Source organism: Maniola jurtina, chromosome 7 (assembly GCF_905333055.1).
Source record: "Maniola jurtina chromosome 7, ilManJurt1.1, whole genome shotgun sequence".
In the NCBI taxonomy this organism is placed as follows: Eukaryota; Metazoa; Arthropoda; class Insecta; order Lepidoptera; family Nymphalidae; genus Maniola; species Maniola jurtina.
The window spans coordinates 15,144,442-15,172,384 of NC_060035.1; the positions used below are offsets into that span (position 1 = coordinate 15,144,442).

Below are 27,943 nucleotides of genomic sequence, written 5' to 3' on the forward strand. Positions count from 1 at the left end.
ATTTTTACTTAGGTACTCATCGTAAACAATGCATAAACGATATTTCTCATATGTACAGTAATTATATGTACAGTTTAGACAAAACACCACTTTCCTCCAAATGGTGGCCTTCAATGCATAATATTATTTTGGAGTTTGGACTGGACATATCACCCGCCCCGAATAAACTGATTGTGGATGTGGTTGCAGAATAGAGACCACTCAAATTTTATTACGGCTAAAAACGAGACCCGATGGAAGGACATCAATCTCACTTCGGATTCCTAATTATTGTGATAGGCTAAAAAAGATGGGAAATAACCCTGAGACAACCGTGAATAGCCCTGCTGTTGAATGAAATTAAAGTCAAGTGCTGGATAACCCTGGAAAAGATAAATAAGATTTCGGTCTCCTATTCAGGGAGTCTAGGATTCGATATGGACACAACTAACATTTTGGAGTCATTTCCTTTGTAAGCAATATACAATTTACTTTCGGAGGAAAATATCGTGAGGAAACCTAAGAGTTCTCGATGTTTTAAGGTGTGTGAAGTCTGCCAATCTGGATTTGAGCAGCGGCTTAGTCTTCTCATTTTGATAGTAGATCCGTGTTGAGTAATAGAGCGGCGATGGGTTGAGATGAATCCTGACATACTGATAGATCCTCAAATCACCACCAGCTCTTTGGATAGCTGGCTGGCTGCGTTTTTATTTACGTTGTCGTAGCCACACTGGAGCTGTGTGCGTAATGAAGTAATCCCATCGAAAACATAAATGTAAAAAATAAGCCAAGTTCTATATCAAGGAAGTGAGGGATTGTAAGCTTCGCGGATAAAAGCATTGATATCCAGATGGAGACCAAGTTTTATAGAAGGTCGTTATATGATTTGAACCACCACCAGCTCCTCGTGTATCTGGCTGGCTGCGTTTTTGTTCACATTGTCGCAGCCTCGCCGGGCTGTGTGCGGAATGAAGTAATACTGCTCACAACTCTCCGGTATTGTGTATTTGCGGGCCTTTTTGTTTTTCATAATGCGCAGTGTCAAGTTTTTGTGCGGAACCCGGTCTGTCCTATGCGTGTTATGTAACGTTATCCTTGTTACAAAAACTCGATACTACTATAATAAACTCAAAAGTCAAAATTTTTACTGCGATGCGAACCAGCTGATACCCGAGACCTCTTTAATTTTCCAGTATAAGAAATAGCCTATGTCATTTTCCGGGTCTTCAACTATTCTCATCAAGAAATAACGTCAATTTTCAAAATCAATGGTCAATTCGTTGCTCCGTTGCGAAGTGATTGAAAGAAAACCAACAAATCAATTGACCAACAAACAACACACTTTATTATCACTATCTCACGATAACACAAAAAAAAAGCCCTTGTTACAAATACTAGATATCGTCCCATTAGATAAACAAAACGTTGTTTGTTTTTTTGCAACTGTATATCTATGTCGTCAATCAATAGTCAGATCCAGTGACATGGACAGGAAATCAGCAAAAAAGCCTTTTCCTTCAGTACCAGTCGTACTCATTACTTAAAAAAATACTTAATCCAAGCTACGTATCACTAGACTGGGCCCAGCTTAGCATAAATTGATCAGCAATTCATTTAACTTGTTTTTTTAACTTGTTTTGTTTACTACCTTTTTCATTATTAACTATAATCTTCTTATCTAGTTTGTATCTGTATTTGTATTGATCAATATTTGCCACATATCAACAAAAAATAATTTACTTGTTATTTAATTTGACTACAGTTAGTATCTTCTTTATATCATCATTTTCGTTTTCTTTCAGTCACAGTAATACTAAACACTTCTTTTTTTAGCTTCAAAAAGGGACACCCTATACAATCACTTCTTTGTCTGTATGTCTGTTTGTTTCTTCCTAAAAATTTCTTGGATTTTCTTAATGCATAAGCTTCATCTATTCGAGCAGTTTTAAAAAGTTTAGTACAGACGAAACTCATGCGAACGAAGTCACAAGCAAAAGCTAGTTGAAGATATCTTGAAAAATGATCTGAGCAGATATGGAGAGAGTATATCTTACAAATTCGTGTACAGGTCCCCAAATAGGACAATCTCCGCGAGATCTCGGACAAAACGAACAATCGCGTAACACAGTCTACTTAAGGCTAACTGAGATCTCCTTTTTAGGCGTGTTGGAGTGTGAATGCGGCGTGTCGTCCGGCTAATTAAGGGAAACATGCGCGGGCGCAGCGTTAATCACAGCTCAGCAATGGCGCCCCCCAAGCGGACACCGAGTTGCTTTTAGCGGGAGATGTAGTGTAATCTCGGGAATTCCAATTATATTCCGTTAATTAGATCGTTTCGGGGTTTTACGGGCGCTGTTGGTGCGTGTTGGGGACTGATTTATTTGTGGTTAAATAACACTTTGTAGCTTGGAAGCGGGGGGGATTTTAAATACTGCATAAGTACTGTAAACATCAATAACTTTTGGAAATGCTGAATTGAATTCAATGACGCATCGAGGTCTCCTCTTAGAATGAGAAGGGTTTGACCATCTACCACTCGGGCCAAGTGCAGAGGGGTTTCGTACATCTTTGAGAACATTATGGAGAACATTCAGGCAAGCGAATTTCCTCGTAATGTTCACTGTTAAAGCAAGTGATATTTAATTGCATAAAAACCCACATAACTTTATAAAGTTTTAAGAGCATGCACAGGTTCGAACACCGTTGAAAGAGAAGGAGAACGAATTCTACGAGGAGACCTGTATTAGTAGTAAGGGTTGATGTTAATAATGATGATGATTGTAGGTAACAAACAATAGCGTTTGGAAAGGCTGAATTGAACTTAATGACGAATTTTGAACAATTTTTGATGAACTATGTTTTCTCAAACGTTCATTTGTTGAAAGATATATTGATGGCCTGACTAAAAAGATAATGTCATCTCTCTGAATTTCCGATATTCATGAATTAATATAATTAATAATAGTCGTGATTGATGCTGAAGTTTACATTTTAAGCAAACTGACATGAAAATGTAAGAAATATTGATTTGTGAAATGCTTTGTCAATTCATGGGATACGAAAAAGAAAACCAAACTCCTATATTCCCTTATAGGTTAACTTTAAAGGCAAAGAAGATGACTCACCCATTCGCTATAACAGGCTTCATTTCGTATGACATGCGGATAGCAGAAAAAAAAACAATCTAAAGCAGACCACGGGACAATGTCTGCAGATTTTTTAATGCGCCCAACATTGCTCCCGAGTTAGGAATTTATTGAGTCGTATACAAAATAAACGATATCCTTTCCACTGGGACGCTGCTTACTGAAAATTGGAATTTATCAACTTCAAATTAAGGTAGGTTTTCCAATGCTGGTGGTTCAGATGTCGTCTTGCCAGTGGTAGTACAGAATTGATCTTCACATCAGCTGTCCATCTGTACGTCGGCACTACCTGATAGCGTATCGACACCCTTCATTTGCGTATCGGTGGATATTATTCTTAATTGCTGTTCCCAGTCTGGTTTAATTGAGTGTTTAATAGCCTATTTTGTATACTTGTTTATATTATTATTGGCATGTGGATTCCTACACGATATCGTTCAATGTCTTTGAACAAACTCTATTTCAAAGTATACCAGACTTTTTCTAATCTAAAGTTTTGATTATTTTATTTTATTTTATTTACATAAAGTCAAAAGTCAAAACCATTTATTCAAAATAGCTTTTACTTGTCCGATTTGTTAGATTTGAAAGATGATATAGTGGTATAAGTATAGGTATAAGTATATAATTACGTAAACTTAAAACTAAAGCTACGAGGGTTCCAAACGCGCCCAAGTCTAACAAGAGGCCCACAACAAACTCAGCCAGGTATTAATATGTTGTTATAGCCTGTTTATGTTGTAGAGTATGTTGCACATACCTATTATTGTTCCTCTTAAATTAAACTTTCAAAATATCACTATCCACCAATATTACAAATGTGAAAAGACGTTAGTGCCCTGAGAACGGGGACGGACCCCTGATGTGGGGCGCAACGTGCGTTGACACATTGGCCCAATGTCATATCAGGGACACAACATCAAGAACGGGAGCCGCAGCAGAAATGGCTGAAATCGTTAAGCGGTGCAAATATGCCAGTCTTATCGAGAGTTACATTTTTGTTCCGTTTGCCATGGCGACGCTAGGGCCATGGAGTCTTAGTGCTCAAAAAATTACGAAACATTTCATCGCGATTCTCATCTGGTGACAGAAGGGCTAGATGTTTCATAGGAGATGCCTGTCAGTCAGCGTGGAAATGCAGCCATATTCTTGGCACCATTCCACACAGGCACGAGTGTAGGTACAGTAGTTAGATAATGCAATCTTTAAGTTGTATTGTAACATTTTCAGTTAAAAAAATATGTGTGAAAGTGTGTTTGTTTGTTGGTTTCAATCAGCCACAGTATTGTGAAGAGACCCTAACGCAACAAGCGTGCGCGTTCTGCGACGCATAGCTGGAAAAGCTGTGGAATTTTTCCTCGACCAGCTGTTGCGTTAATGCGAGCCCATTGTTGCGGCTTATTGTGGGAAACGGCCACACGGCTTATAGTTTTCAAGTATTTTCATTGCGGCCCATTACGGCTTTTTGTTTGACGCATTTGTCTTACGATCGCGGTTGGTATGTTGCCTTTTATTTGCCGTGGGGAATTTACTACACAGTTAACGACTTAGAAACTATACTAATAATTTAAATGCGAATGTGTGTTTGTCTGTTGTCTTTTCACGGGCCATCCTTTAATCAATTTTGATGTGATATGAGGACCATAAGCTTACTAGGTTAGGTACTATTACTTCAAGAAACCACGAGCTTAATTCGCTAAAATAGAGAAAGTATGGTACAATGTTCAGCATGCGATATATGCATCACCCGCCCTCGCACTAAAGAAACAGGAAAATCAAGAATGCTGTGTGTACCACTAACACACACTACTTAATCATAATAACACACTCAACGTATTTACCTACGTTTCACTCCGATACCCGAGCATCCTTAGGAGATGTAATGCACTATTGCAGAGTGAGTTGCAAAGCACATAAGTTCTTTAGTAGTGAGAGAAGAATTTGGTCATAATCCATCACGCTAGCCAAGTGTGGATTGGCAGACTTCACACACTTTTGAGAACATTTTGGATAACTCTCAGGCATGCAGGTTTCCGTGATATTTTATTACATTATTAAATGTACGTAATTTCGAAAAGTTAGAGATGCATGCACGAGATCGAACTCCCGACCCCCCGATTATGAGGCTTAGTCTTAACCAATTGGCAATCTATCACCGTTCTAATTATTAAGTAGTGTGGATTCAAGTTGGGTCACTCAAATTGCTCAGTAACCTAATAATTATGTACTAAAGTTATATAGGATTGGTCTACATCCCATCCATACTCAAATAAACAGGGCAAATATCCCAACGCGTCCCATATCCGGGCAAATTGGCTCAGCGGCGTGTTAAGGGTCCCTTGCGCCTCAGCAGAAGGTCATCGGGTAATTAAGAGTCCCTCAAGCAATCAAACTTGCCCCGCCTGTGATTGGCTGCAAGTCTCTCGGACCAGATCAAAGAGCTAGGCGTCAAATGGAATATTTTAGGGGGGCCGTTTGAACTTGAGGGGTTTAAGGATGTTTTTCGTGGGTCTGTTTGTTTATTGGACGGGCTTGATCTAGTTTTGTTATGTGATGAATTGTATCATGTACTGAAATCACACATTAATCCCACTATAAAGTTTACATTGACAACTATGTTTTTTCGAAAATCATACTGGGTGTATATGTGCACTGGACAGCCAGACTGATCCTTTGCACAAAAAATGAGTCAGCCGTTCAGTCCCAGTTGAGGCTATTGATCGCGGTGAGATTTCTCGTCTTTACCACTTACACTCCATGGCTGCAGGGTCTCCACGCCAAACGGAACAAAAATATACTTACAGTACAACCAAATTAATAATGCGCATGCAGATCTTCGCTAATTGTCGTATTCCGAATCATTGAATCGTAAGAGCCCTAAACAATGCACTTGCATTTTGCACCTTGTTACAAACAAATAGGAGTCAATATCATGTGTATCATACGACCGTTGCCAAACAGTGGATTTCTATGCGCATTACTCTTGAAAAGAGAGCTATGTTGACTCTTGTGCTTATACTATGATCTATAAAGCGTACATTAATAACTCAGAATTTATTCTGTGATTACTGATTAAGTAGTAATAACCCTAAGTTTTTGCTAGCATTCTGGTTACACCTTGTTTACTTACTGGTTTTGGTCTTGATGTCAATTGGTCGTATTTATTTATATTTTAAAATATGACTTTTCTTGTAGGTGAATAGAATGAATTAACTGACTTTGGCAAAGATTGTTACTTAAATGCCTATAAAACTAAGCTTCGAAAATGTAGCAATAACAAATGAACAACCAAAACGTCTTACAAAATGTCTGTCCTTCGCGATAGGCTTAAAGGGATCGCTTCGGAGTCTCGGGTGTAAACAACCCTTTAAAATAGTGTCCCATTAGGGGGGGCAGGGGGACTAAATATCTTTTAGTATCTGCAAAATGTCTGATTCGAGGAGGCTTGTATGTAAAAAGATTGCTGGATAGAGGAGGCACGTTCTTCATCACTCAGCGAATTCAACCTATTTTATTTATGCCTATTTTTGACTACACGTCCGCGACTTCGTCTTGTTTAGGTTTTCAAAAATCCCGTGAGAACTCATTGGTTTGCCGGAGGATTTTCAGGCGACCTGTCTTCTCATCCGAAATTCCTCAGTGCTTAAAGATCAAAGTCTTCGAACAGTGCATGTTGCCAGTATTTACATATGGATCCAGACATGGACAAAGCTCAGTCACTCAGCGGACAATGGAGAGAGCTATACTTGGAGTTTCTCTACGTGATCAAATTAGACATGAGGAGATTCGTAGGAGAACCAGAGTAATCGACATAGCTTAACGGGTTGCGAAGTGGCAATGGGTAGGGCATAGAGTTGCAAAAACCGATAGACTTTGGGGTCCCAAGGCGCTGGAATGGTGACCTCATACCAAAAAGGGCAGCATTTGAAGAACCCCCCCCCCCCCCCCCCCCCCCCCCCAACAAACGACACCTAAAGAGTCGCAGGGAACCACTGGTTTCAGCCAGCGCAAGATCGTGGAAATCCCTTAAAGAGACCATGCCCAGCCGTGGACGTTTATCGGCTGACAATAATGATGATGATAGACCACAGGGATTAGGTAAAGTTCCTCTTTACGCCAATAAACTTTTACTTTGATTGAACCAAGGGATTCCACCACTTCAGTCAATCAAGTTAATACACGATATACCTAAGTAAAGTACCTAGGTACTATACAAAGGAAATCGATTACACAAGGCGTGCCTCCCGGGTACGCCCTTGGGTTGTCGATGGATAAGTAAATGAGAGGACGTCCCGCGGGACCTGGGACGCGGATCCACTGAAGAGTGCTGAGTGGAAAACACTTTGAAGTGGTAAATGGCCTTTTCCTTTCCAAACGAGGTATCGGTTATTCAGCACAACCTGATGATGAATGATGAGAGGTTTTCACTTTTAATTTAATTCACTTGTTTCTAAACCTGTGCAGTATTCAATGTTTTTCCCCTGTAATTGAACAGTAGGAGTAGCTACGAAGAAGGATTTAGACTACTTTCTATCCCGGAAAATTAAAGATTTCTCACGAAATTTTAAAAACCAAACTCCACGCGAACGATGTGGGCATCATTCAATAGGTCCCAACAAATAAGGAACGAATTTTCGATGTAAATCATTCGAGTTTTTAGCTGAAAATATTAGGCAAATCTTTGATCATAAATAAGTACTTAGGTATGTCTCAAACTCCCCTTCCCCCACAGTCGCTATAAAAACCTATCCGACGACAACCGACTACCACGTCTCACCACAATGGGGCAGAATTAAACCAAAACTTGCCGTAATTAATTTCAAGTACTCAACGCTTTTGTAATAAATCGTTTCATCCGAGTATAAATTTTCCTACAAAATTGAACCGCCGACTTTCGTGTTGTCTCTTTTGTATCCAATACATTTGCATAATATCATGTCACCTGTCCCTTTCGATTCGGATGATTCCCGGCATCCAGATTTTCGCTAATCACGCGTCTTGTCAACTTTGCCAAACCAACTTTCAACCTTAAAATTAACAAAATAGAGTTGGAATTTGATTGTATGCAGGCTCTATGTTTGATCGAGGGTGTTCGTTAGGTAAAGTTTGTAGAAATAATTCGGTAGATATCACGGAGCGAATCGCCGGTGAGTTGTCGACTCGAACTAAGATAAGCTGTAATAATTCTTAATATCGCGTTAGAGGGTAGACGATACTTTTGTATTCGGTTATATTTCATTTTATACGGAAAATGGGAAAGTTACGAGTTCATTTTGTCTGTTTATTGAATGGTACCTAACTGAAATAAAATTTTCTTGCTAGGTTTGTAAAAACTATACTTCATTTTATTTGTTTTGCGCTGAAAGCTTCTTTAGAACGTGTTTTTAAACTGAATGAAACGAAAAAGCGACTCTGAAAGAGAGCCTATAACTAATAAAATTGAAGTTTTTTTTCACATTTGGAAATGGCACCACACAGCCGCCTTATTTTTTCAATTACAGCTATTGTCACTTGGGATGATTTAAGGATTCTAACGATACCCCATGTATTATTATGTACATCTGTTCAGGCATTTAGAGTTATGGTGAAAAACAAAAACTCACATAGGTACATACATACAAAAACCCTGATTTTTTTTATAGTCGTGTAAAAAGAGCTATAGTTTTGAAAAACGAATAAATCAACGGCTTTAACTTTTATCATGTAATCTACCACATCGGTCAAACTGAAATCTGAACACAGGTCATTTACCTCGGCTAAGATGTCAGGCAATGACGTCCGGTTCCGGCGCCGGCCCGCTTCCGGTGGCCGCCGTGACGTCACAACCGCATGACGCACTTCCGCCACTACCTGCTGTAATAAGGGGTTTGTTACACTCAAATTTTGTTAGTCAGATTTTCGAATATAAGAGAAAACTAACTGATCAACAGGACATAGTTTTTAGGGTACCGTACCTCAAAAGAAAAAAAGGAACTCTTATAAGATCACTTCGTTGTTTGTCTATCTGTCTGCCCGTCTGTCGTGTCTGTCAAGAAAACCTATAGGGTACTATCCCGTTGACCTAGAATCATGAAATTTGACTGGTAGGTAGGTTTTATAGCACAAGTAGGAATAGGAAAAAATGCGAAAATCGTGAATTTGTGGTTACATTACAAAAAAAAAAAATTAAAATGTGTTCATCAAAAAATTTATTAGTTTTTTCTATTTTCAAAGTAAGATAACTATACCAAGTGGGGTAAGTATACTATGGAAGGGCTTTACCTGTGAATTCTAAAACTATTTTTGTGCATACTTAACAGTTTTTAATTTATCGTGCATGTAGGAAAAATACCCAAGTACGGAACCCTCGGTGCGCGAGTCTGACTCGCACTTGGCCGGTTTTTTACAGGTTGTCTCTACAACGTAGACCCTCAACTTCCGAAATGCCACTCAATAAAAAGAAATACAAATAAATAGGCAATAACACAAAGTACGACATAAATCACAGCAGTTATCGACTCTGTTAGATTCACAGCATCATGCAATATGAACTGGAGAGAAAGTATGAGGGTGCATCCCATGAATATGTATGAGACGGGAGGCCGTGTGGGGGGGTTGGGGGGGTTGGGGGGTTGGCGTGTAAATGGAAATTTCAAATAAAAACGCCTCAAATATTAACATGAGCTGGATCCGTGTTTTCCCGCGTTTTTTGCTGGACACGTGTGATAACAGAAAATAAAACTGCGCTTTTTGGAGATTTGTTTCCTGAATTATGGCGCCGACTGTGTAACTCTTGTACTCGCGGGCGATTAGTTTTTTGAATTAGAATTTTTGAAAAAATATAGTATGAATATTTGACCTGAGGCTCGTTGCATACTTACGTTAATATTATTACAAGTAGATTTTTTAAAATTTGGCTGCAATCAGACCTGCTAGCAAGTGATGATGTAGCCTAAGATGGAGCGCGCTTGCCTAGAAGATGCCTATTCATTCTTGACTTGAAGGTAGGTGAGTTATGTACTCAATTTCTCCTTTTTCAGGGTTCCGTAGCCAAAGAGTGCCAACGGAACCCTACAACCTACGAAGCCTCCGCTGTCCTTTCGTCCATACGTCAGTCTGTCTGTCAGCGGGCTCTACCTATTTCGGGCATTCTGTGATTGTGCCTCTTGCAATAAATAATAAAAAATTCAAAATGGTCACCATGAAAATTAAAAAATTAAAAAATAGTATTTCTTGTATAATGGTACGGAACGTTTTGAGAGACACACCAATTCACGGGTTTCAAATATTTTCCTTTATTTGTGCTATACCTACCTGATATATGTATCACTATCTGCCTTTCATGATTCTAAATCAACAGGAAGCACCTACTCAAAATTTTTTACGGATTTCATTTCCTTGACGGGTCTTGACTGTCTGATAAGACCCCGTCGGATAGACAAACAGACAGAGAGTGAAATGATCCTATAAGGGTTTCGTTTTCCTTTTGAGGTAACCCTAAAAAACCTCCAGCTTTTTGGGAATCGGTTAAAAATGTGTCAAAACTCATGTTGATTTACGGATATTTTCCGAGATTGTAATGTATGTACAGTCAAAAATTAACCTTTCTCTATTAAGTAATTAACCCCCAGATTATATCAGCCACAAATCATTTCGCAACCAAGGTCCGGTATTCGAGTGAAAAATAACTAAAACGTGTACAGCTACTATGACATTTCTTAATGTCTACTACACTGAAATGGACAAACAAGTAGGTACGCTGGAAAAGGTGTGCCATACGTACAATGACAGATATTTTTGTGACGATTTGTAGCGTACAGAATGTAGGGTACAGGGACAAAAGATGGTATGTCAAATATAATCCAAGAATAAGATAAAAATGGTAACAGCAGATTTTTTTTTGTATTTTTGTGCGGCATTTACCAGAAAACGTAAAAGCAAGTCGTAGTTTCTCGTTTTATGAATTTTCCGAAACCCCGTGGTTTTGAAAAATTCATAAAATATAATTGGTCAGAAAACTGGGTAGATCCTTAGTGCAAAAGGGTTGTTTGTTTGTCGTACTAAGTTTGGACGTTGCCTGTGTGTATTATGTTGGACTATTATTCTACTTATCGTCTCTATAGTCTAAACATAAGTTCTTATTACTGATTTCTAATTTCTAAGTTTATAAATTTTATTTAGAAAGAAGAAGAAAGAGAAAGAAAGAACTAAAACTAGTTTATTCATTTACATTAGCAGCTGTAACTGAAAATTTTTACTAGGGATTACTAAAAATTCTGTTTTTCCCTTGCACTCTTCAAATGGTCTTCTTCCGAGTACGCTCACAATGACGCTCACTGCTGCCATCGCCGACAAAATGGCGATAATCAAGTTGCTTTAAAAACAGTCGGCAATCGCAAGTCCAGTGTATTGTATTAGTAGAGGTCAGTGGTCCACTAAATATGCACGGGTCAGCGATAAGATCTACAGTACAATAAATATTATTTACTCCGTTCCACTAATTACTGCTTCGACAACTATATTATTTTTAGTGTTGTGTTTATATGTTATGGTCGAGGTTTCGACTTCACTTCCAGGTTGTGTCGAGTGCCCCGTCAAATGAAAGAAGAGAAAATTCTGAGTTCATAAAAATATAAATGTACTAGGTACAACATTAAAATATACCAAGCGACAGAATAACAATTTTACTATAATATTTCAGCGTTTATTAAGACGATCGCAGTCGGGTTTTAGTTTTCAACTTTATCTTGTGAGGTTTTTAGAAGATACTGAATACCAAAATAGCCATTTTAAAATACAAGATAGCCGACAACTTTCACTGAAATGTTTGGACAGTAACAATTAAGCTCAAAGATTGAGTAATTAATGTATAAAGCGTTCGTATCGCAAACAAATCGTCCGACATTGGGGCCAAGGTTTCAGGCGAAAAATACAGAAAACCGTTGTAATACGACATTTCATAACGTCTCGCTAAATATGCAGCATAATATACCGCGATAACATCCACTCCGGCTCACGTAACTACAGTAAATATTACTAGCATAGTTCCACTAATTTATCATACGACTAATATATTTAGCCTACTCCGGAAGCTTTTTATTAGGTAATTAAGTATATGATAACTAGCAACCGCCCACGACTTCGCTCGGCGAAAATGTTAATCCCCTTGTTTCCCTTTCCCGTGGGAATTTAGAAAAATCAGGCCTTATTCCTTGTCTGTCTAGTGTCTATAAGTATTATACGAGGAACTTTTTTGCAAAATATCAGCTTTCCAGATCCAAGGGTTTGGGCTGGGTGTTGATGAGTTAGTACCTTAGTCGTGACTTTAAGACAGCTCGCTGACAGACAGCTAGGCAGATGGGCATATGAACGGATAGACGGATGGACAGACAAGCGGGCAGCGGAGGCCCCTGTTGGCAACATTCGGGCACAGAACCCTAAAAATTAAGATAAGTCCATACAAGGATTACAGTTTTGAATTTAATCTTGTTCAAAGTAGTAGCTAGGTTTCTGAAACGCTATAATATCTGGGTCGCATGTAAATCGGCGTGCAGGTAATCCGGCGTAACACCAAATAATTTACGCCAACTCTAATTAAATAACGAGTATTTTTGTTCCGACGGTTAGTTTTACAATAGTTACAATTTCCTTTGTTTCCTAATAACGCCGTTACTTTCAGCTTAGTAATAAGCCTGAGGCATACTAGAGACATACTGTTTGACAACTTCCTGTCTTGTTGCAATCCTGTTGAGGTCAGAGTAGCCGTAGAGTCCCGACACCGAAAAGTATTAAATTGGATCCATAAGTGTAGCAAGATGTAGTGGCATGGGCCGTGGTCATACTTGTTGTAGAAGGTTGTAGGAGCAGGAAATGACAGTTGAAACCGGAAAGTTGCACAAAGAAAACCGCGTAGAAGTAACTTCAGCAGCAGACGGCATAAAGAGGGTGGCGGGAAGTGGCTAGATGAGAAAAGCCGAGGACCGAGTTTGCCACTCACCCCTCCCCTTCGCCCCATTAAGGAAGGCCTATGTTTAACAGTGGCCATTTACAATCTGATGTGATGATGCTGATTTTTATAAATGAAATGAAATTATTTTATCTTCGTTATTACTGAAAATATTACAATAAAAATGGATAGAAAATGTCCATACTCATAATTTTCATTCGCGATAAAACGACTGCGAGCAGTCTTGTTTTATGTTTTAACATAGCTGCCAAGAAAATTAAAAAGGGTTATATCTAGATGGTACGGAATCTTTCTTGTGCCAGTCCGACTCGGCAAGTGAAAGAAAGACAAATTACTGCGCAGTTTCTTCATTGACTCGAGATGTAGTAACTTTTTGTCGACGGACAGGTCGCTAGTTTGTTCTCGCGGTTAAAATATAAGTAATAATTACGCAGTGCGTAAGTTACGAGGTAGCAAATCTTTGCGGTCGCAGTTACACGATGTTATCGCGTGTGTACGACGGACGACCGCAGTACACGGAACTTGATGTATTCCTGCGAAACTGTGATTTGTTTGGTCTAGGCGCCGGATAATTACCTACTTCTTTTTGTTCCAATTCTACAGCTTTACCTATTAATTAATATTTTGTAAACCTATACACCCATGACACCCATCATTATTATCAGGATCGACCAATTCACCACGCTGGCGCTGGCCAAGGCTAGATTCGTTCACTTCACACACTATTGACAAGTGTAAATTAAAAATTTACAACACCCCTGACAAGTGAAGGTTACAGTAACTAGAAAAGAGCTGATAACTTTCAAACGGCTGAACCGATTTTCTTGGATTAGCTAAGAACAATCTTGATCAAACCATCTTTCAAACAAAAAACTAAATTAAAATCGGTTAATTAGTTTAGGAGCTACGATGCCACAGACAGATACACAGATACACACGTCAAACTTAGGTATAACACCCCTCTTTTTGGGTCGGGGTTTAAAAACATTATGGAGGACTCAGGTTTCCTCATGTTGTTTTCCTCTGAACTTTACTTTGAACTAACTATAAAACACATAGCTATAAATAAAACTCTGAAAAAAAGGTTTATCGGGATTGAACTCCGGATCGAATATTAAGCCGATGTCTTAACCACTAGGCCATCACGCATGCAAGTCCCAAACATGTATATTGTATACCATACATCTGGTTATGCAAACATTCCTAGTTAGCTAATCAGTGCTCTACGTCTACAGTAGGTATATAATATCAATATACGCAAATTCTAGTCTAACATTAATGGCTCCTAAGTAGGAGGTTATAACGAGTCAACTAACATAATATTATTTTTGGTATTTTGTATTTTTGATGGATTTGATTATTAAAAGACCTTTAAATATTTCCTAGGTTTAGGTCACGAAACTTTAACATGCATACCTACCTGCTGGACTGGTACAAGTTGAGCTGTAGGTATAGATTCAATTAAAAAATAGATATTAATCTTAAAATTTAGAAATCGGTCCAGAAACCTAAAAGAAATCGTGAACATACATTGGAGAAAAACACACAAAATTGAGAATGCCCCCCTTTTTGGAAGTCGGTTAAAAATAAGTTGTAACCAGAGAATCCTTGCGATCGTCAGCACTAGTATCGATAAATGGCAGAGATCTCGATTTGGTACGGCGATAAAACACACAGAGCAAAAAACGTGGAACCAACGGATTCGGGACGCTAATGTAGCTATAGTTCTTGCAATTCACGAAGGCGAGTGGACTTTACTTGTGGTTACATCGTATACATGGGCATTGCGTAAGTGTGCGTGCATGTTGGACCAATCAGTCGCGAGCAAGCGCTCGCAAACGCACACATTTAGTGTACCTTACTTATACCAATACGACTTAAACACTAGCATAAGTCATTCGCCTTCGTGAATTGCAAGAACTGTACTTGTGTTAGTTTTGTCTCGAGCTTCTGCGAGTGATGGCTACTTGGCTTCAGCTGAGTCCTCAAAATGGGAATCTATCAAATACATAGTTGATTAGGTATGCGTAAGTATTGACTTACTGCGCTGAAACCAACGTGTCTTTTTTTAGGTTGTACCTATATTACTAGACTTTGATCGCAACTTTATCCGCGTTGATATCTATGCCTGATACTTAGATCTACAGGTTTTTCATTTTTAAAAGCAGTTTTAAACTTCAAACGTCTTCTTCCAACTCTGCACTTTCCGGTGCACCTTTTGGGGACCCCCCTCCCCCCCACACCCAAAGTTTATCTGTTTTTCAATCTATGTGCCCTGTATATCGTCCCTTCAGCTTTTTAATCCGTTGAGCTATGTCGGTTTCTCTGGCTCTCCTACAGATCTCATCATTTCTGATTTGATCCCGTAGAAATCTCCAAGCATAGCACTTTCCATCGCCCGCTGTAACTCTGAGCTTTCCTTTGAACGTACATATTATTATAAGTAATATTTAGATATACATTACAACCTCTTTCACCAATATTCCATTAGCACGTGTTACGGCTAACGCCCATGGCCCCCACGAAGAAGCAACGGCTAAGCCGGTGATGGAAGACGCAAAGGGTTATGTTATTTATCACTCCCGTCGTCTGAGTGAATAAATTGTGACACATCTACCACATATTTTACTTAGAGATCGCTGTTCGCTTCAGGGTTTCTACATTTACCTGTATCTGGGACTAGCTGATGCCCGCAACTTCGTTCCCGTGGATAAAAGTTCTTAAAAATCCCGTGGGAACTCTTTGATTTTCCAGGATAAAAAGTAGCCTATGCGCTAATCCAGGATATTATATATCTGCATTCCAAATTTCAGCCAAATCCGTCTAGTAGTTTTTGTGTGAAGGAGTAACAAACATACACACAAACTTTCGCCTTTATAATATTATAGTGTGAACTGTGATTACATATTCTGTGTTTGATATTTGTGTGTCTATCACGTAGATATAATATCCAAAAGGGTGGGTGTCTGTCGTGTCGTCACGTCCCCAAACATATTAAAATGTTGAATGGCCGCTGATTTTAAAGTCATCGCCATGGGAGTTTTAATTTCGCAATTTGTCCGCCGCTCGGCGCGTGATGTACGGACAGACAGATGGTTACAGACTATATATAGATATAATATTATGCGTGTGACTCTATTTAGATTTCATTTTTTGATAACTTCATTTTAAGGTGTCGATGTCGGAGTGAAATAGAGAAAGTTCTGATAGAGAAAGGGTGCGTTTTGACAGGCCGAGATGAGCGGAGAGAGCATAGATCAGATTCAGTGGAAACGTACCCTGATGTTGCATTTTTTGAGTTAGAAATTCTTTATCAAATACCTAATGAAATTTATCGTTTTACGTCTTTCCGATGATGTCGAAGAAAAGTTAAGGTACTAGGGCTAATTGGTTTTTTTCTTTCATCAAAATTTTGATGAACCTCTGTGTAGTACTACTTAATGGGTTTTTAAAGGTAACTCTGGTCTAGTTGCTAGGTATAATTTATTTTTAAAATGACTGTGACACACAAATACACACACACAGATGGATTGCAAGAAATTATAAGGATTCCTTGTCTTGTACGGAACCAGAAAAAACACTAAACATAGACGGGATAACGCCTCAATTAATGGGACAGAACCTAACGACGCACTTCACCAAAATACGAAAACCGTCTGAAAGTCAAAATAACAACAACAGAAAAAAATAGAGAGATAATCCAATTATGCATCTCATTATGCCCGTTTTAAATTAAGGGACAGAATCGTCCCTTTGCATCGAATAACGACAACTTCCTTATGTAAGGGACACAGATTTGCACTTGGACACAGTTCCATTAGCCCTCACCTGCAATATGTAAATTAAACTCTATGTTAATGAGCTCTAGGTTTCGTTTACATTGATACGTGGTAAATAAAAGGTGCTTGAGTAAACAGGGTTGTCACCTGTAAGTATTTTAGCAATAATAGATTAGGTATTGTACATTATTTTGGCAGAATTTTGATGCTTTACGAGAGGTGTAGATTGTAGGTATATAGACTTAATAAAGCATTTTATTTTAAACCACATAATGCTTGCAATTTTGTCCGCGTGGATTTAGGTTTTAAAAATCCTGTGGGAATTTTTTGATTTTCTGGTGTAAAAAGCAGCCTGTGCAGTTGTGCATATCTCTGGATGTAAGCTATCTCTGTACCATTTTACTATTTTACTTTTTCCGCTTAAACGATTTTGACAAAATTTGGTACATTTGGTACAGCAAGCAACCTGCTTGCATCCCGGAGAGTGACATCTTTTTATGCTGGAAAATCAAAGATTTCCCATAGGATTGTTAAAAAACCCAAAACTGTCATGGGTATCACCTTGTAATAGGTGACAGCCCTGGCCGTAAGGGTGGTTTATATTGCGGCGAACCAAAATGGTGGTTGTTTTTAGTGAAAGGCGTCAGCTTGTATGATAGGATTTGTGTATGGAAGTATGAACTAATCTCCCTCTGGCACTTGATAACTCAATAACGTCGCATAATGAGAGGCCTTTGATGGCAACCCTCGGGACGCGGGAGGTGTCGAAATCCTAATTGTAGATAAAAAGATAACTTTGACGAGCCCTGCTGGGGATCCGCCATTGATTGGGATTATTTTATGCATTAGTGTTCACGGTTCGCGGGATTGAGGGAAATATTGGATGAACATACATTTGACAAGGTAATTAAAACTTTGGATTCTCTTTTTTTATGAAAAAAGTACTTGACTGCAGTCTTAACTGCGTTTCCACCTTAGACTGCAACATTTCTTATTACCAGGTATGATCTCATCTTGTAATGGAATAAAAATACTTTCGCATTCATACAAGGAACCAAAAGGTTAATTTGCTATACTCCACTGAAACAGACAAATCTGAATGGATATTGCTAAAAGCAAGGTAGTGATCGGTTGATGGCAGGCTTTTTCTGCATGTTTAGCAGGGGGAGGGCGGGTAGTGCAATCGCATGCTGCACGTTGCATCACTTTGTCTGTTTCAGCGGATGATAGCAAATTAAGCTTTTGGCTCCTTCTACCTATATCATGGACTTTCGCAAAGTAACGCCTGCTTCTATACAACTTTCGCATTTATATAGGAACTAGAGGATGCCCGCGACTTCGTCCGCGTGGATTTAGGTTTTGAAATATCCCGCGGGAGCTATTTCATTTTCCGGGATAAAAAGTTGCCTATGTCAATTACAGGGACGCAAGCTACCTCGGTAAGTACCAAATTTCATACAGATCGCTTAAGCGGATGGGTTTTTGGGAATCCCGTGGGAACTCTTTGATTTTTCGGGATAAAAAGTAGCCTGTGTCGCTCCCCAGGATATAAGCTAACCGTGTACTAAATTTCGTCAGAATCGGTTAAACTGTTGGGCCGTGAAAAAGTAGCAGACAGACAGACACACTTTCGCAATCATTATATTAAGTATGGATTTTGCCAGAGAGTACACCAAATAATATGAATTTTCACGAATATGTTTGAACCCGTCACGGCAGTCGGAACGGAATGGTACGAGCTTTTAATCGCGCGGTCCCGCGGGCCCCATTCTCCGCGCTCGCTGCGACAACCTCTACCGGCGCGTACCTACTCTCAGAGGACTTATAAATGCAAAATTTATAAAATGCTTTCACTTTTTTTAAACGAACGTGACTTGCGATTATATTATTGCTTTTTAGCTAACTTTAAAAAAGGAGAAATCTAATTTCTTATATTTATTGCAAACTTGGTTAATTAACTGTGTGTGTTTTTTAGGGTTCCGTACCTCAAAAGGAAAAACTAAAACCTTATAGGATCACTTTGTTGTTTGTCCGTCGTGTCTGTCAAGAAACCTATGGGGTACTTCCCGTTGACCTAGAATCATGAAATTTGACAGGTAGGTAGATTTCATAGCACAAGTAAAGGAATAAATCCGAAAACCGTGAATTTGTGGTTAAATCACCGAAAAAAAATTAAAAATTGTTTCAATTTTCAAAGTAAGATAACTATACCAAGTGGGGTATCGTATGGAAGAGCTTTACCTGTATATTCTACAACAGATTTTTATTTCTGTTTATGCATAATAGTTTTTGATTTATCGTGCAGAATGTCGGAAAAAACCACAGTATGGAACCCTCAGTGCGCGAGTCTGACTCGCACTTGGCCAGTTTTTTCCATGGATTGAGTTACGGACGTGGAAAGTGACATAGGTTATTTTTTATGCCGGGTAGTAAAAAAAATTTTACGTAGTTTTTAAAACCTAAATCTACGTAGACGAACTCGCGGGCATCATCTAGTATCATCATATAAATGAAACTAGCCGGGCAAACTACACATCTATATGCAAAACGAGTACATCTTATCTCGATCAGATAAGTAAGTAAGGGGTCATTTAGATCGAAGATGCATTTCAAGGGTTAACGACCAAACGGTCTTAGTTTAGTGCTAATGTACTGTTACTTGACTTCGGTATTGTCTTTCAAGTTAGTTGTTTACTTTGGGTACTAATGGAAGTGTTTTTATCTACATTACTAGATCAAAATATCTACCTATTATATACTTACCTCAAAAAACCGACCAAGTGCGAGTCAAACTCGTGCACAGAGGGTTCCGTACATTTTGCACGATAAATCAAAAACTATTATGGATAAAAATAAATAAAAATCTCTTTTAGAATTTACAGGTAAAGCCCTTGAATGCAGCTAGTTTTTTACAAATTAGTTACTAATCTGTAAAGTGTAAGTAAAACAATAATATTATCTTATCTCTTTTCATCTTCAATTAAGGCTACGTTCTAAGATTCTAGGTGGGTATGACAGTTAATAGTGAGATTCGAACCTTCGATTTTCCGAAGATTTTAACTTTTAATAGGCTGGCTAGGTATCGCTTTAATATACTTACCTGGTTTAACGCTGTAAACGGTAATCATAGCATAGTTAGACTTTGTCTACTATGGCGGTTGCCGGAAAAGTAGATTCTGAAGTTTCCCAGTGGATCTAATTTTGCTGTACCTACAGCAATGATCAATTCTTAAACTTATCTAATAGAAATCGAATCCTAGATTCTTAAACACAGTTACAAGCTTGACAAATTTTCTGTCGCTAATTTCATCTCTTATGCTTAAGTCAGTTACAGGAAGTAATGCAAGGAAGAGGATGGAAAAAAAATCATTATTCGGGTAGATTGTTTTGAAAAAGGCCGCCCTTACGGAGGGCCGCATGGGGCGACTGGCGGCAATCAATACGCGCAGCACTCACTCGGAATACTAAACAGGTGCCTCTCTACTACTAGATGCTGTACGTGTACACTGCGCCGGCCGACCCACTGTCGCCGTGTATTGCCCACTCTTACGATGTATTTACTCCCTATTTTATTTTTTAATAATTTTTTTTTAAATGGGTTTTCTGTCACAAGACATTCTAGGTAGCAAGTAGCAATACAGCCTCGGACAATTATAATGCTTTCGGTCTTGCACCTGATCTGTCTCCGCCCATATCACTTTGCGGTGCCATCGAACTATCAGACTGAGGGAAGAAGCGTAGATTGTTTTGAAAAAGGCCGCCCTTACGGAGAGCCACACCAACTGGTGAGCAATCAATACGGGCAGCACTCACTCGGAATACTAAACAGGTGCCTCTCACTGCTGTTCGTGTATGCTGCGCCAGCCGACCCACTGTCGCTGTGTATTGCCCACTATTACGATGTATTTACTACGTATTATTTTTTTATAAAAAATGAAAAAAAAAATGGGGTTTTCTGTCAATATATTCTCGGTAGTCCTGTACGCTAATAACACTTTTTCACATCTGAAAAAGACCACATTGTTTTTTGGTTTAAAAAAATAGCCTTCTGAATGAAAGATAGATAGAAGACTTTATTGCACACAAAACATGACACAAACCAAGACAAAACAAGAAACTATATAATAATAACAATTACAAAGGCGGCTTTATTGCATTTGGACGATGTAAGGATTCTAACTACACCTGAGATACACCTACATTCCAATTTGAAGCACTCTGAGATATCAAAGCGTTTAGAAGATTTGATAGAATGAAGAAACTCTCTGAAAGACTGATGGAAGAATCTGAAAATACAGAGGTATTACACACATTTTTCTTTAGAAGTCGTATTACACTTATTATTATAAAGACGAAAGTTTGTGTGTATGCGTGTGTGTATGTTTGTAATTCCTTAACGCAAAAACTACTTGATGTGAATGGACATAGATAATATCCTGGATTGGCACATAGGCTTCGTTTTATCTTGCAAAATCAAAGAGTTCCTAGGGGATTTCAGAAACCTAAATCCACGCGGACAAAGTCGCAGGTATCAGCTAGAAATAAATAGATTTTGATATAATATTTTGATTTTTGACCTTTTTCCAAACTTGAACCAAACTTTCAAGCCGTTCAGTTATCGCGCAATGTAATCGCGATTTTGGCGCCAAAACTAAAGAGGTTAAAACGGATATTGAAACGTTTATCAGGCATCGAATCAGCTCCAATGTCAACAGATAACCCGTTTCCGCCAACACCGCGCAAACAATGCTGCACTCATCCCGCGCCAATCCAATCATCTCAAACAGTAACTATCCGGGATAACAATACCGGAGAGCGAACTACCCTTGAGAATACGCCAAATCAACTTACCGTTTCGTTCGCCCTTGTTGACTTTTGACGGTACCTACTTAAGGCTTGGACCTATTATACAAAGCGCGGAAAAAGTCTATGTAGTTTAGGGTCATTTTGACCCGTAGCAGTATCGCAAGGGTTAATGAATAATAAGCGTATCTTTTTTACTCAGATACAAGTTGGCCATTGACAGCAATCAACTTGGTGGTAAGTGATGAATGATGATGCAGTCTAAGATGGAAGTTTCACCATATCCCTTTGGTTTCTACACGGCATCGCGTCAGGACGTTTCAAATTCAAATTCAAATTCAAATGTTTTATTCAAAGTAGGTACAAATGTACACTTTTTGAACGTCATAAATAAAATAATTCAATCATAAAACATAAAGTATAAATTAATTGTACAATTTTTAGCTAGGTAAATAAATTTCAGTACGAATACAATGTCAATAGCTATAAAATTAACATATAATATAATTAACAATATTATTATCAATAATGATGAGATGTAACATTAGGTACTTCATTGTGTTAGAGGAGCTGTCCAAGCGTTCTTATCCGATATATAATCGTTTAAATTGTAATAACCTTTCTTGCACAGGTTTTTTTTAATGTACCGTTTAAACCTCCCTTCTGGTAAACTTTGAACTTCGACCGGAATTTTATTGTAATAGCGAACACCGCTGCCCAAAAACGACTCGCTTACTTTTTTTAGTCGAAACCTCTGGGTTTCCAATTTATTTTTATATCGTGTGTTAATATTATGCCGTTCATAATTAGTTCTAAGATTTCCTATATTTTTACGAACATACATAATATTTTCATATACAGGGTGGTCAAAAAGTCGTGGATCAAACGAAATAGGGAGATAGAGGAGGTCATTTCTAGCAAAAAAAAATTCTACAGCATGGCCATATTTAAATTGCCCTAAGAGTTATGAATATTTTTGGGTTTTTTAACAAAATACCAGATTCTCTTACAATTAGACTAATTTAAAAAAAATGAGATAAAAAACAATAAAACAAACGATGCTGTGTCATTACTAGATAATGTATCAGCACTACAAACCTTCTATTGAGGCTCTGGCTACCAAATTACAAGAGCAATTAATTTTTTTCCAAAACTTTTAAAGCGTTACCAAAAATTAAATGTCACTTTAAAAGCGCACTGTGAAAAAAAAATGTACTACGGAAAAGTGACCCTGTATCAGAAAAACTTGCTGATTTAATGCCAATTTAAATGAGGTATAACACATTACTCTTTGTTTCGTAATTCTGGTATTATAATCGTTTTTTCATATCAAGGTGCAAATTTCAGTAGATTAGTTTAATTCAAAATAATTTTGAAGATTATCATGCTGCTAGTTAAACTACTAGTTTTTTGTACGTTGGAATGCTAGAAACATCACTGTGCTTGTAACACTTAAAATTTGTGAAAATAACAGAAACTCTTCACTACCACCTCGTGCCAGAACCACCCAGAACTACCCAGAACGCCCGTCTTGCAAGTAGTTCATCTTTTCTAGGAAACAAAAGGATAAAGAAACTATGCCTTTCGTTCACACTAATCATCATTTCTATTTGCATTGTTGGAATAAGGAAGGATGTGAAAGAGAGGCATAGTTTTTTTATCCTTTTGTTTCCTAGAAAAGAGGGCGTTCTGGGTAGTTCTGGCACGTGGTGGTAGTGAAGAGTTTCTGTTCTTTTCACAAATTTTAAGTGTGACAAGCACAGTGATGTTTCTAGCATTCCAACGTACAAAACACTAGCAGTTTAACTAGCAGCATGATAGTCTTCAAAATTATTTTGAATTAAACTAATTTACTGAAATTTGCACCTTGATATGAAAAAACGATTATAATACCAGAATTACGAAACAAAGAGTAATATGTTATACCTCATTTAAATTAGCATTAAATCAGCAAGTTTTTCTGATACAGGGTCACTTTTCCGTAGTACATTTTTTTTTCACAGTGCGCTTTTAAAGTGACATTTAATTTTTGGTAACGCTTTAAAAGTTTTGGAAAAAAATTAATTGCTCGTGTAATTTGGTAGCCAGAGCCTCAATAGAAGGTTTGTAGTGCTGATACACTATCTAGTAATGACACAGCATCGTTTGTTTTATTGTTTTTTATCTCATTTTTTTTAAATTAGTCTAATTGTAAGAGAATCTGGTATTTTGTTAAAAAACCCAAAAATATTCATAACTCTTAGGGCAATTTAAATATGGCCATGCTGTAGAATTTTTTTTTGCTAGAAATGACCTCCTCTATCTCCCTATTTCGTTTGATCCACGACTTTTTGACCACCCTGTATATATTGACTCGCTACTGTCAATATATTGCTCTCTTTAAATATTTCTCTTAGCGATTCACGTGGACTTAAGTTGTAAATGGCGCGAACTGCTCGTTTTTGTAATAGGAATATGGTTTTAATATCGGCAGCTCGGCCCCACAACAAGATACCATATGCCATTAGACTATGGAAGTAACTAAAATAAACAATTTTAGCTGTGGACACATCAGTCAGCTGTCTAATTTTTCGTATAGCATAAGCAGCAGAACTCAATTTTTTTGATAGTTTACGGATATGACTTCCCCATTGAAGCTTACAGTCGATACCTATGCCAAGAAACACTGTATCTTCCACTAACTTTAACTTATCATGGCCTAAAAAAATGTCAGTGTCTATCTGCCGGACATTAGGAAGGGTAAATTTAATGCATTTAGTTTTTTTGGAGTTTAACAGCAGATTGTTCGCTGTGAACCAGTTCAAGACCCGGGACAGAGCAATGTTTACTTCTTCCATGTTAGTGAGCTGTCTTTTTACTTTAAAAATAAGCGAAGTATCATCAGCAAACAATACTATATCTGAAATGTTCTGAACCATATGAGGTAAATCATTGACATACACCAAGAACAAAAATGGGCCCAAAATAGAACCCTGTGGAACCCCCATTTTAACCAAGGATCCCTCCGATTTGACACCACCTATATCTACCTTTTGCAATCTATTGAGAAGATATGATTGTACTAGGTCACGGGCTTTATTTTTGATTCCATAGAACTGGAGTTTACGCAAGAGAATCTGATGATCAACACAATCAAATGCTTTGGAGAGATCACAAAAGACACCAATTGCATCTTGTGACCTCTCCCATGCCTCGAATATATGCTTAATTAAAGCAATTCCAGCATCAGTAGTGGATTTGCCTTTAGTGAATCCAAATTGTTGGCTGTGTAGAATATTATTGGTGTTAAAATATAGAAGCATCTGATTCAGCATAATCTTTTCAAACACCTTACTGAGCACTGGCAAGACAGACACTGGTCTAAAGCATGACGGATCCTCATAATCACCGGATTTAAATAACGGTACTAAACGACTAATCTTCATCCAATCCGGAAATCTACCTTCGTCAACGCATTTATTAAATAATATTGTTAGATGCGGGGCCAAAACCTGTATCACAGAACTTAAAACGTACACTGACATACCTGATATATCTTGCGTTTTTTTGATATTCAATGATTTAAACGTTTTAACTAAGGTAGTAGCATCTATGTGCTCAAACTCAAAATTATCTTGGCATGCAATAACATTAGAACGCAGTAGCTCAAAAGCCTGTTTAGGGGAGGATTGAAGGTGAGCTGTCGTTTCTATAGGTATATTAGTAAAATACTTCTCAAATATATTAGCTATTTCGTCCTTACTTTCAATTGAGCTGCCATCTATTTTCAAGACTAGATCCTTTTTTATACGTTTAGTCTTGCCAGTTTCAGTGTTTACAATATCCCAAACTGTTTTAGACTTATTAGTAGATTTCTTTATTTTTTCACGAATCATATTTGATTTGGCATCCTGACATGCCTTTTTGAACATTTTTGAGTATTTTCTTACATATTCTACAAAATTTTCTGCAAAATTCCAGGTCTTTTCATCATAAAGACTGTACAGGATATCTCTATTTTTGCGGATTTCACTAGTTGCCCATTCATTAAATCCATTTTTCTTATTGCAATTTACAGTTTTAATTGGAAATGCTAAATTAAATTCATCTTGAATAATGTCGAACAATTTATAACAATCATTAGGATCATCTAATAGGTCAATAGTGATACGAGATGTTAAATTTTGTTTGAATTTCTCTATCTGTTTTTGTGTTATGGGCCTGCAAACTATCCTTTCTTTTAACCGTCTTTCTTCCACTAATAGCGTTATAAATTGACCACTGTGATCCGATTTAAGACAATTCACTATTGCCTCATTAAAATATTCACAATCACAATAAATATTGTCGAGGCAAGTGGCAGAATATGAAGTAATTCGCGTGGGCTCATTAAAGACATTAGTTAAATTAAAGCATTTAAGTAAATTAATTAATCTATTTTTAAGTGGACTTTCTACTAAAATGTCTATGTTAAAGTCACCACTTATTATAATATTTTTAGATCCTATGATGATGATGCTAATCTAAGACTTTCCTCCAAAACCGTTTCAAAAATATCTAAGTCGCCAGAGGGAGGACGGTACACACAGATTATTAAATGTTTAATTAGTTCCACGCTGGACAACTCCACATGTTAACTCGTTTGGAGGTCTCAAGTCATTAGAAATCGCTACCGTTGCACGATTTGTATGACCAGGCCTTATTATTACATCGGCAACGTTATAGTTTACTTAATCAGCGATGGAACGCAACCGATTCGCCGCGCGGTCTCTGGGGCCCCTTAACCGGTTAACCGGCCGGGGCCCCAAAACGGGGCCCGAGCCGGGGTCAAAAGGGGTTTCCGTCATAATCTCGATGCGAAAGGAAAATATTCCTTATCTTTTTAATTATGGCCCGGCGACGTTCCACTACGTCATCTGTTTTAATTTACGCCCCGCCCCCTCGGGATTGCGATAACAAATATGGTGCTATGAGAGCGTTAGGATTAATTTTGTAACTTATACGGCCATTAAGGAGATTGATTGGCGCGATATTCCTTTATCTTTGCCTTTCAACGGTTATCAGCAGATTAAATAACTTTATAGGTTTACCTAAGTACTTAAGTACTTATTAGACCGATGATGGTTCCTAACCACTTGGCTATCACGATTATAGAGAGACGTCTTCGGGAGGTCGGGAGTTCACCTCTTACCTGCATGCCTAAGAGTTTGATGATATTTTCAAGAGTGTATGAAGTCTACGAATCTGCACTTGGCTAGCGTGGTGGACTCTGGCCGTACTCTTTTCATTCTGACACCAATAAAACTTAATTAGCTTACAGATTTTAAGCGATTGCTTATTTCATATTAGAGCATTTCAACTTCCAAACCAGTGGTAACGTCATTACCAACAGATAAAATCATGAATGAGTGAATGAATGAATATTCTGTTACTGTACACTACAAAATTAATACAGAAAAATGTAAAATTTATAAAAATTCATAATTTCTATATAAATAAAGACCTATCGTGTTTTATTCTCAATCTTTTAGAAAATAAAACATTTAATTGTGTTCAGTGAATTAAAAAAAATAATTTACTTTTACTATCGTTTTGAAACAAATAAAAAGTGTCATTTATAAGTCGTTAAAACTTTAACGTCGCGACTCATTGAAATAAAAATACATTGTTACAATTCATTTCGCATCAACTGCGTCCCCTAGTTCTATGCCTCTCGCTGCGACTGTGCTTGGACTTCAAACCCTCAATCCCTCAAATCTGGTGTCAAACTACATCCCATCTGTCACTGCCCGCGCCGCCATAAAAACTTAATAAGCGATCCGTCACCATAAAATAACCATTAAAAAGCCGACGGACGCTTTTAAAAATACATCAAGAAATGAAATCGGTAGTTAATTACCAAGAGACTTCGCGGCTCCGATTTCACTGGGGCTGCTGTTGGGGTAAGTGTGACTTATATCGCGAAAATTATAACCCCCTAGCCTACAATGTACATGCTTTGCAATTCTACAGACATGCCAACTTCCAGCAACTTAAGTCGAAAAGGACCCCGGATGGTTTCAAAACTAGTCGGACTTACATCGACTAAATACGTGAGTAAAGCTGGTAAGTACATAAATCCTAAACTTAAAAATGGAAATAACTTACGATAGTTTGAACATTAAAACTTTTAAGTCGACTATGGATTTTGTGAGTTGACAGATGACTTGTTGTTATGCCCTGACTAGCGACAGTTGGAGAATCGGTCCAACTAGTTTCATAACTAGTTGCAACATGTAAGCAGCCGACATGTTGGTACGTCTATCGATAAA

The 27,943-nt window shown here is 37.9% G+C and overlaps 1 long non-coding RNA gene across 1 annotated transcript; it reads left to right on the plus strand.

The window, feature by feature from the left end:
* On the plus strand, positions 1-24,912 carry LOC123866805. Its single transcript, XR_006796255.1, has 5 exons — positions 1-12; positions 6,775-6,780; positions 14,791-14,993; positions 21,856-21,861; positions 24,901-24,912. It is a non-coding gene; the product is annotated as an uncharacterized LOC123866805 (long non-coding RNA).
* Positions 24,913-27,943: the final 3,031 nt, after the last annotated feature.